At 41.6% G+C, this 12,058-nt stretch overlaps 1 protein-coding gene across 3 annotated transcripts in view; it reads left to right on the forward strand.

Annotated features, from left to right (window-relative positions):
* Positions 1 to 12,058, forward strand: part of LOC124037919 (thyroid hormone receptor alpha-like) — an 81,113-nt gene that overhangs the window by 43,821 nt on the left and 25,234 nt on the right. For 2 of the 3 annotated variants that reach the window (XM_046353172.1, XM_046353176.1), the window contains exon 3: positions 11,064 to 11,179. The exons of the other annotated variant lie outside the window; for it this stretch is intronic. The gene's annotated coding sequence lies outside the window, so the exon portion shown is untranslated. The remainder of the gene's footprint in view (positions 1 to 11,063; positions 11,180 to 12,058) is intronic. 3 annotated transcript variants of the gene reach the window in all.

Raw genomic sequence — 12,058 nt, forward strand, 5'->3', positions numbered from 1 at the left:
ATGAATGTAAGCTTGCCATTGATATATTAGAGGGTATACAGTGCATTTGGAAAGTATTCAAATATTTTTCAAAATCTTTGCAAATGTATACAGAAATACCTTATTTAGACCCTTTGCTATGAGACTTGAAATTGAGCTTAGGTGCATCCTATTTCCATTGATCATCCTTGAGATGTACCTACAACTTGATTGTTGTAGTAAACTCAATTGATTTGGAAAGGCACAAACCTGTCTCAATAAGGTCCCACAGTTGACCGTGCATGTCAGAGCAAAAACCAAGCCATGAGGTCGAAGGAATTGTCCGTAGAGCTCCGAGACAGGATTGTGGCGAGGCACAGATCTGGGGAAGGGTACCAAAAAATGTCTGCAGTATTGAAGGTCCCCAAGAACAGTGGCCTCCTCCATTCTTAAATGGAAGAAGTTTGGAACCGCCAAGACTCTTCCTATACAGCTGGCCACCCGGCCAAACGGAGCAATTGGGAGAGAAGGGCCTTGACCAAGAACCCAATGGTCATTCTGACAGAGCTCCAAGTTCCTCTGTGGAGATGGGAGAACCTTCCAGAAGGACAACCATCTCTGCAGCACTCCACCAATCAGACCCTTATGATAATGTGGCCAGACAGAAGCCACTTCTCAGTAAAAGGCACATGACAGCCTGCTTGGAGTTTGCCAAAAGGCACCTGAAAGACTCTCAGGTCATGAGAAACAAGATTCTCTGGTCTGTTGAAACTAATATTTAACTATTTGGCCTGAATAACATGTCAAAAATATATATTAGAAACTGATTTGTTTATTATTATTTTAGGACATGGAAAACTTGTAAAATTATCATTTTTTTGTGTTGGTATTTGTGGTACAATGCATAATGTCTAATCAAATAATAATAATTATGAAATAGATAAGTACAGATCCTAATCTCAGTGATCCAAGAGCACATTTCTTGAAAAATGACACTTGAGAATGCTTGGGTCAAATGTCAGTTTCGCTAGAATGACCCATGTGTATTAGAGCGAGGTTTAAGTGCCCTGTTCAAAGACCATTCCATTAAGCAATAACCAAAGAGAGGGAGCGCTACACGGTACAATATTGGAGTGAGAGAAATATAGAGCTACTCAATCAAGAGACAGACCAATGCTATATATAGAGAGAGAGGGAGAGAGCTGTAGAGTAAGACACACAGAGAGAATGCAATTAAGCAGGAAAGAAAAGAGAAAAAAAAGTCAGATCAGTAGCCAGAAAATGTATGAAAATTGTGCCTCAGTAATACTTAGTAGGCTAATTTCCTGCCTCGAGGCATGTACACAGACATTTTATTTGACTCTGCAATAAATCACAGCATAGTAATTGAGAGGAGCAAGAAATGTGCACAGAAGATAGACATGTAAAGGCTAGGGATAAATGAAAATAAAATAATTGAGATAAACAAACAATAGCCAGAAAGGCTATTGTAGGAAAATAAATGGTAGTGGAAGGAGAGTGCAAAAGAGAGAATAAAGGAGAGATTGACGAGAAAGGGGAAAGAAGGAGTGAAGGTATAAGATGACATGGGGCAGTTATCCAGTATAGCTGAAGTCCTCCATGGTCCATTGGTTTTGTGCAGCTAGCCTAGACAAAGCTATATGTTATGCTAATGCTAGTAGACCTACACACAGCCAATGCAGGCTAGCAAGCTAGCTGAAACATTGTTATCTGGGTCATTCTACAGAAGTGGTTCAAATTACAAATTTGTATCCTATTTTTCCCAAACATTCAGCAACCATGTGTTACAACGTACAGTATGTCAGATAGACATCAAATACTCACACAATTTGTAATGAAAATGTTAAATGAATTCCTTACTAGGCAGTACATTTGACACTACTCAAACATGTTGCAATAAAGGGAGAACCAATAACCCTAACCACACTATTGATTATTATAAAGTCAGTCTCATCTGTAACTGAACATTTCAAGATGGTAGGAAAAAAATGTATGTCACAGAATGAAGAGTACTGCAATAGTTTTCTGTGAGTTGAGTTTGATTCCTGCCCACAGCTGGCAGCACCGAAGTAATCATCAATTCGGAGCGCAGCTGCATGCAACCAGATATTACTACCCATGGTCAATTTGGTTAGACATTTGATATCCCTATAGGGCTAGTTAGGGATCATCAGTATTACACCATGTATATAGGACAAGGTCAACAGCTCAATTTCTATTACTTAACTCAAACCAACACTTAAGTTTAGAAATTCATATAGAATATGTAGAATTAAGTTAATGAGGCAACTAAAAGACATGCAAAATGAAAATATCATCCCATTTACAGGCTAGCTAAGTGTGGCAAGCTAGCTAAAGTTTTAGCTAATGTTAGCGTAGCTAGTGCTAGCTACCTCATTACAACTTAGTTAGGTCCTAACTCATACAAGTGTATTGTCCAGATACTGCTGGTTATGTAACATTATCATTTGATAATACTAGTGATGTAGGCTAGCTAGCTACAGGATAGCTAATGTTGGCTAAATGTGTATTTTTTTAAACCTTTTATTTAACTAGGCAAGTCAGTTAAAAACAAATTCTTATTTTCAATGACAGCCTACGAACAGTGGGTTAACTGCCTTGTTCAGGGGCAGAATGACCGATTTTTACCTTCAGCTCGGGGATTTGATCTTGATTTGATCTCGTCAGCTCTGGGGTTTGATCTTGCAACCTTCCAGTTACTAGTCCAATGCTCTAGCCACTAAGCTGCCTGCCGCCATTAGATAGCTAATGTTAGCCTACAAGTTGGATTTGCAATTTAGTTTGTAGCTTATACAGTACAAGTGTATTCTGTATTGCCTAGGGCAAAACAAGATAATGGATGCAGCTATGGAGGCAGTTAAATCATGTTTGAGTCTGACTAATACACTGAACTATAAGCAACAAACCATAACAATCTGGAGCTACAGTCAGTCTACAGCTGTAACGCATAGAATTAGGGTTTCCACTAGTTACCACACCCACAAAGTGGCTATATCATAAACAGTCATGAAAACAAAAAGGAGCTTTTTGGTCTTAATTTAAGGTTAGGCATAAGGTTAAAGGTTAGTAGTGTGGTTAGGATTAAGGTTTAAAAGCTAATTGTAGAAATAGGCGCCCTGTATTACTTTATGGTTGTAGTATGTAGTGACGACCTACAGTAGAATTAGCTTGGACCGGGTTACTGCCCTGATAACTCTCACACATTGGGTGTGAGACATGCAATTCTTCTCACGCTCATAAGCCACACCTCTTATTTATCACGCATTGAAAAAAGTACTGCTTTTATTTTCTAATTAATGCAGTGCGTTGACTTTTCAACTGTGCCTCCCAAGATATTTTGAAATCTGAGCACATGCACCTGCAATTCTACCTCAAAGGCATTGTAACTGCGGTAGCTTCATCTGGGTGATACATACGTTTCCTGCCACCGCACTGTGAATCACGGCAGATTGAAGCTTGTGATTGGTTTAGTAAGGGTTCGGGACCAAGGTGATTGGATGCACGTTTGCAAAGAAATGCCCCTCACAATTAGAGTGTAGTCGGCAGCCATGGCAGACAAGTGTCGTGTCTTTGACTATCATTAAATGTGAAGATTGTTATTTCATCAAATCAATTCTCTCTTTATTATTACGTGATTAAACTAATCATGTCAACTTTAACTAGGAAGTCGGGCACCACAGGAAAATGTTTATAGAGTCTCTATTTCCCAAATCGACTCTTCAGGTATTTTCATATCTTATCGAGTACAGTCTTGTATTAAGGTATTATTATTACCTCATCAGTTCTCATCACTGAGAATACCCTTGGATATCTGCACGAACCCTAGCCCAAATCATGAATCAGCTATATACAAATTGGCTTAATTATTTATTTCCTAACTAACTAATCAAATCACAGAAATACATAAACAAACAATATAGTTATTGACTACTAACACAATGCATTGATTAGTCCCTAGTGGGCTAAACCAGTATGAGGGCTTGGTAGACAATGGAAAGGGGTGGGGACAGATAAAAAGCGGGAAAGACTAAATGTATTCACTACACACAGTTGATAATTATATTCATTCAAATGCTAATCCTTTGCACATGAACGGCCGCTCATTCAAAAATATAATTGCAATATAATTGCAATATAATTACGCTCATATGTCTTTGTCTTCTCTGTTGGAATCGCCGGTCCGTCTGCTGGAGAGTCAGTTCATCAGAGAGTCTCTGGTTAACTTCCCCAGAAGTCACAATGTCTTTCATAGTTTTCGCTTTCTCAGCGGCTCTGTATAGTGTCTGTTGTAATGGATATGTCCAGCATACAGATGGTAATTGCATAGGACAGATGCTTCCGCGGTTGTCTGTATTCTCATACAAGACTTATGTAATTTCCAGCTGCAAACTAGTAATTCAACGTCTAGGATTTGCTCTTATTCTGTAGTGATCGATAGTATCAGTGTTGAGCCGTGTAGCCAACACTACATGCTGTCTGGTCTCCTGGCGCATGGAGTTGTAGTTCTTAACCATTTAACATGTAGCATGTTTTCTAGTCTTCTTAACCATTCGCGACGTCCGGCTTACCCTGTGTCTCTTTGGCATGAAATGTAAATTTCGGGTAGTTTTATACTCTGGAGTAAAAAAGTGGGGTTCCATGACCCCTGATATACTGTCTGGCTCACGGGGTGTGCCCATTGACTAGTTAAACTGTATATGAAAATCCATACTCTCGTTTAAAAGGTTAAACATCACCTTATATATTTTCACAAATAGTTTCATATTTATTCATTTTATCCAACGTCTAAATGTAAATCTGATCATTGAAAAGTGTACACAAACAGAGATACAGTAATGTGGGTCTCCTGTCTTTCATGAGGTCACCAAATGAAACAACTTTGTCATGACTGTCACTTAGGTGTCCACGGACCACTGTAAACTGTGTTCCACATTCCAACCTCGAACACTACAGAGCACAGAGGCAGCGTATTGCATGACCGCCATAAAACAGCAGACTTCCCGCGCTGTAGAGCGGACCCACTGTAATCTGATCCTTGAGATCATCACAGGAGGTGGGTTATGACACTTGGCAGGCATGTTTGTTCTATGTTGAACACAGTTTATGAACTATATTTTTAAAAAAGCAGCATGGCAACTTGTAGCGCTGCTTTGTATAAAACTATTTGATGTTACTCCTGTCCCTGTCGCAGAATGCTTCCTTTTGTCACCATGTGACACTTGCATGCGCTCTGATCCATAAGCTACATTATTCACCTAAGTTGGTCATTGGCAATTTAGCACTAGGTTTATTAGGCTGCAACATCAAAAAGGCAGCATTCAGCAGGAACTTCTGTAGGAGGATCTTATTTGTCTAACTATATGAACAGATTTTTTACCCAAATGTGGAACTGATTTTAGTGTGGGACAATGCATTATAATTTGGGTTGGATGTAAGTACAGATTTGTGTCATATCTTCAAGAGATTGTATTATCTGTTTAATTTATTTGGTCTTTCACAATAGCTGATGTACAATACCAGTCAAAAGTTTGGGCACACCTACTCATTCAAGGGTTTTTCTTTATCTTTACAATTGTTGTATTATTTGTAGAATAATAGTGAAGACATCAAAACTATGGAATCATGTAGTAACCAAAAGTGTTAAACAAATCAAAATATATTTTAGATTCTTCAAAATAGCCACCCTTTGCTTTGACAGCTTTGGCACTCTCTCAACCAGCTTCATGAGGAATGCTTTTCCAACAGTCTTGAAAGAGTTGACACATATGCTGAGCACTTGTTGGCTGCTTTTCCTTCACTCTGAGGTCCAACTCATCCCAAAAATCTCAAATTTGGACTCATCAGACCAAAGGACAGATTTCCACAGGTCTAATGTCCATTGCTCTTGTTTCTTGGCCCAATCACACCTCTTCTTCATATTGGTGTCCTTTAGTAGTGGTTTCTTTGCAGCGATTTGACCATGATGGCCTGATTCATGCAGTCTCCTTTGAACATTTTATGTTGAGATGTGTCTGTTACTTGAACTTTGGATAATTTATTTGGGCTGCAATCTGAGGTGCAGTTAACTCTCATTCACTTTTATCCTCTGCAGCAGAGGTAACTCTGGGTCTTCCTTTCCTGTGGCGGTCCTCTTGAGTGCCAATTTCACCATAGAACTTGATGGTTTAATCGACTGCACTTGAAGAAACTTTCAAAGTTCTTTACGTTTTCCGTATTGGCTGACCTTCATGTCTTAAAGTAATGATGAACTGTTGTTTCTCTTTGCTTATTTGAGCGTTTCTTGCCATAATATGGACTTGGTCATTTACCAAATAGGGCTATCTTCTGTATACCACCCCTACCTTGTCACAACACAACTGATTGGCTAAAACGCATTAAGAAGGAAAGAAATTCCACAGATTCACTTTTAACAAGGCACACCTGTTAATTGAAATGCATTCCAGGTGATTACCTCATAAAGCTGTTTGAGAGAATGCCAAGAGTGTGCAAAGCTGTCATCAAGGCAAAGGCTGTCTACATTGACAATACATTTTGATTTGTTTCACACTTTGTTTGGTTACTACATGATTTCATGTGTTATTTCATAGTTTTGATGTTTTCACTATTATTATATGATGTCGAAAATAGTACAAATAAAGAATAACCCTTGAATGAGTAGGTGTGTCCAAACTTTTAACTGGTACTGTAAGCCATTAGAACAATTCCCATCCCCTTCAATGGGTTCAAATATATACTAATTAGTTTGCAAGAACACTACTAATCAAATCAAATTTAATTTGTCACATGCTCCAAATACAACCGGTGTAGACCTTACAGTGAAATGCTTACTTACAACCCCTTAACTCAAACTTTTATTGTTTTATTTGTCTTTGATAATCTATTTAAAAATAGATTTAGAAATTGCAATGAGGGCTTTTTGTAAACATTGGTGGATAATGTTGAATATAGGCTATATTTAAATGCCCCTTGCCTCATCCAGTTTAGACATTTCAGTATTGTGCACAAGCCGCTAGGCAGAAATGGTAGGCATACATGCAAAAGATCTTGCCTATGTAGAGTAAGGAGATGGCAAGGTGTTACAAATCAGTCTCAACCACCTGAAAATTGGTATTCATTACATTTCTCTTAAATGTGAAGTGGTTTGTAGAACTATAAATATCACATATTCAAACCACAGGATTTGGGAAACATCAGGATTTTCTACGGTCCTATTTGAAAGGGATGGTTCACCCAAATTAATTACTTATTTAAGTCTTTGTTTCTTATGGACAAGGAGCAACTGTAATCCATACTAGGGTTAGCCACTGCCACCAACCCTTAATATGAGCATTTTCTAACCAAAAACCAATGTAATGTCCTGCAGTTGCCATACTCAAAAGTTCATACCCAAATAATTTCAAGGTATCTTCAAACCAAGTGGTCCAATTTTCGTGTATTTAACTTTTTAAAGAGCTTGAATACATCCGGTCTATGACTTGATATTTGTTTTATTCCACCCTGGTCATGTGAAATGATGGAGAATTTCAGAAAATGAGCTTCAAAACAGAAATTGAAAAAAAAAAAACAGTTTGCAGCCGAACATGCAACATACAGTAGAGAACACAAGCATGGGGACCCTTGCATGTTTTTTTCAAATCAAATCAAATTTTATTTGTCACATACACATGGTTAGCAGATGTTAATGCGAGTGTAGCGAAATGCTTGTGCTTCTAGTTCTGACAATGCAGTGATAACCAACAAGTATACTTCTCGCTATACACCAAGTCACTTGGCTCTGTCATAACCTCACATGGTCTCTCCTATCATTGCTATGCAGACGACACACAATTAATCTTCTCCTTTCCCCCTTCTGATGACCAGGTGGCGAATCGCATCTCTGCATGTCTGGCAGACATATCAGTGTGGATGACGGATCACCACCTCAAGCTGAACTTCGGCAAGACGGAGCTGCTCTTCCTCCCGGGGAAGGACTGCCCGTTCCATGATCTCGCCATCACGGTTGACAACTCCATTGTGTCCTCCTCCCAGAGCGCTAAGAACCTTGGCGTGATCCTGGACAACAAACTGTCGTTCTCAACTAACATCAAGGCGGTGGCCCGTTCCTGTAGGTTCATGCTCTACAACATCCGCAGAGTACGACCCTGCCTCACACAGGAAGCGGCGCAGGTCCTAATCCAGGCACTTGTCATCTCCCGTCTGGATTACTGCAACTCGCTGTTGGCTGGGCTCCCTGCCTGTGCCATTAAACCCCTACAACTCATCCAGAACGCCGCAGCCCGTCTAGTGTTCAACCTTCCCAAGTTCTCTCACGTCACCCCGCTCCTCCGCTCTCTCCACTGGCTTCCAGTTGAAGCTCGCATCCGCTACAAGACCATGGTGCTTGCCTACGGAGCTGTGAGGGGAACGGCACCTCAGTACCTCCAGGCTCTGATCAGGCCCTACACCCAAATAAGGGCACTGCGTTCATCCACCTCTGGCCTGCTCGCCTCCCTACCACTGAGGAAGTACAGTTCCCGCTCAGCTCAGTCAAAACTGTTCGCTGCTCTGGCTCCCCAATGGTGGAACAAACTCCCTCACGACGCCAGGACAGCGGAGACACCTGAAACCCCACCTCTTTAAGGAATACCTAGGATAGGATAAAGTAATCCTTCTCACCCCCCTTAAAATATTTAGATGCACTATTGTAAAGTGGTTGTTCCACTGGATGTCATAAGGTGAATGCACCAATTTGTAAGTCGCTCTGGATAAGAGCGTCTGCTAAATGACTTAAATGTAAATGTAAATGTAGGTAATCTAACTAACAATTCCAAAACTACTGTCTTATACACAGTGTAAGGGGATAAAGAATATGTACATAAGGATATATGAATGAGTGATGGTACAGAGCAGCATACAGTAGATGGTATCGAGTACAGTATATACATATGAGATGAGTATGTAGACAAAGTAAACAAGTGGCATAGTTAAAGTGGCTAGTGATACATGTATTACATAAGGATGCAGTCGGTGATGTAGAGTACAGTATATACATATGCATATGAGATGAATAATGTAGGGTAAGTAACATTATATAAGGTAGTATTGTTTAAAGTGGCTAGTGATATATTTACATCATTTCCCATCAATTCCCATTATTAAAGTGGCTGGAGTTGGGTCAGTGTCAATGACAGTGTGTTGGCAGCAGCCACTCAATGTTAGTGGTGGCTGTTTAACAGTCTGATGGCCTTGAGATAGAAGCTGTTTTTCAGTCTCTCGGTCCCAGCTTTGATGCACCTGTACTGACCTCGCCTTCTGGATGATAGCGGGGTGAACAGGCAGTGGTTCGGGTGGTTGATGTCCTTGATGATCTTTATGGCCTTCCTGTAACATCGGGTGGTGTAGGTGTCCTGGAGGGCAGGTAGTTTGCCCCCGGTGATGCGTTGTGCAGACCTCACTACCCTCTGGAGAGCCTTACGGTTGAGGGCGGAGCAGTTGCCGTACCAGGCGGTGATACAGCCCGCCAGGATGCTCTCGATTGTGCATCTGTAGAAGTTTGTGAGTGCTTTTGGTGACAAGCCGAATTTCTTCACGAGGCTGCTGTGCCTTCTTCACGACGCTGTCAGTGTGAGTGGACCAATTCAGTTTGTCTGTGATGTGCATGCCGAGGAACTTAAAACTTGCTACCCTCTCCACTACTGTTCCATCGATGTGGATAGGGGGGTGTTCCCTCTGGTGTTTCCTGAAGTCCACAATCATCTCCTTAGTTTTGTTGACGTTGAGTGTGAGGTTATTTTCCTGACACCACACTCCGAGGGCCCTCACCTCCTCCCTGTAGGCCGTCTCGTCGTTGTTGGTAATCAAGCCTACCACTGTTGTGTCGTCCGCAAACTTGATGATTGAGTTGGAGGCGTGCGTGGCCACGCAGTCGTGGGTGAACAGGGAGTACAGGAGAGGGCTCAGAACGCACCCTTGTGGGGCCCCCGTGTTGAGGATCAGCGGGGAGGAGATGTTGTTGCCTACCCTAACCACCTGGGGGCGGCCCGTCAGGAAGTCCAGTACCCAGTTGCACAGGGCGGGGTCGAGACCCAGGGTCTCAAGCTTAATGACAAGTTTGAAGGGTACTATGATGTTGAATGCCGAGCTGTAGTCGATGAACAGCATTCTCACATAGGTATTCCTCTTGTCCAGGTGGGTTAGGGCAGTGTGCAGTGTGGTTGAGATTGCATCGTCTGTGGACCTATTTGGGCGGTAAGCAAATTGGAGTGGGTCTAGGGTGTCAGGTAGGGTGGAGGTGATATGGTCCTTGACTAGTCTCTCAAAGCACTTCATGATGACGGAAGTGAGTGCTACGGGGCGGTAGTCGTTTAGCTCAGTTACCTTAGCTTTCTTGGGAACAGGAACAATGATGGCCCTCTTGAAGCATGTGGGAACAGCAGACTGGTATAGGGATTGATTGAATATGTCCGTAAACACACCGGCCAGCTGGTCTGCGCATGCTCTGAGGGCGCGGCTGGGGATGCCGTCTGGGCCTGCAGCCTTGCGAGGGTTAACACGTTTAAATGTCTTACTCACCTCGGCTGCAGTGAAGGAGAGACCGCATGTTTTCGTTGCAGGCCGTGTCAGTGGCACTGTATTGTCCTCAAAGCGGGCAAAAAAGTTATTTAGTCTGCCTGGGAGCAAGACATCCTGGTCCGTGACTGGGCTGGGTTTCTTCTTGTAGTCCGTGATTGACTGTAGACCCTGCCACATGCCTCTTGTGTCTGAGCCATTGAATTGAGATTCCACTTTGTCTCTGTACTGACGCTTAGCTTGTTTAATAGCCTTGCGGAGGGAATAGCTGCATTGTTTATATTCTGCAACATACAGTAGAGAACACAAGCATGGGGACCCTTGCATGTTTTGTCCCAATTCACCTTCATAACCTAGCAAGGTGGCAGCAGCCCGATCGCTCTGTTTACCATTCTATCATGATATCTGAAGTGAAAAAGAAAGTTGAATGCATTGATTAGGTTATTTCCACCATGCTAATCATAACCACCAATTATAATGCAATCAGTGCTCTGTGTTTGTGTGTTACCAACCAGTATCTTTGATGAAGGGCCAGGAGTTGATCTACACTGCCATGCTGGCAAAGACCTTACCTCCAGTCTCACCTCTTGCCCGCTCACCAACGGTCGTCGACGGGGGGGACCAGATTTAGGTAGGTTTAGTCTGAACTGTTCAAACTGTTTGTTTGTCAGATATCACTTATCCTAACTGCCATCGGTAATAGAAAAGTTACTGTGTATGTGTTCACAGATGCATCTATGGAGCCAGCACTTGGAGACTTGCAAGATAAGATAATGTGATAATGTCCAGACTGACAGGCGGTATTGATACTGATATCTCTAAATGGAGAGTCCTGGCACCCGGCATAAACATTTTACTAGACACAACTTACTTGTATTGACTTTTTGGATTTTCGAACTACCCCAAGTTCCCAACAGCGTTGGGCAATTACACTGCTACAGTTAGGCCCTAATGCTTAGGCTACACACTAATGCCAGATAAAAACAATGAAAGAAAAACCTCAATGTAGCTTATATGAATTGCACAAGAGTTATACATTTATGGATTTTTAATTGTTTTATTTTTATTCAACCTGCCTGCCACCCACCTGTCCTTCATCCACACAATATTTCAAGACCTTAAACCCGCCCGCCAAATTGACCGGGAGAAAAAATAATCCCATTGCAAAATAGTCTTTTTTATTCACTGATGTAAGTGCCAGTCGATTGGAAATATATTTGACTGTCTTGCTTATCGGTCTATAGGTTAATTTGCATAATTTTGTGGAATTAGATTGGCGCCTATGTATTTTCATTCGTCTTCATGTATATTATTTATCACACGTGCATAACATACAGAGAGAGACTATTTTGAGCAGAGTATCATCTGAGACAGCGCTAGAGATGCTGCTGCAGCTCCTCAGCTTGTTGCTGCTAGAGTGAAACGTGTTTTTATAAGCCCAGATTAATTAGATTAATTACCATAATCTAAATGTCATTCTGAGCACCGTCGGAGGAAGCCCACCCAACGA

The sequence above is a fragment of the Oncorhynchus gorbuscha genome, linkage group LG06 (assembly GCF_021184085.1).
Source record: "Oncorhynchus gorbuscha isolate QuinsamMale2020 ecotype Even-year linkage group LG06, OgorEven_v1.0, whole genome shotgun sequence".
NCBI classification, from domain to species: domain Eukaryota; kingdom Metazoa; phylum Chordata; class Actinopteri; order Salmoniformes; family Salmonidae; genus Oncorhynchus; species Oncorhynchus gorbuscha.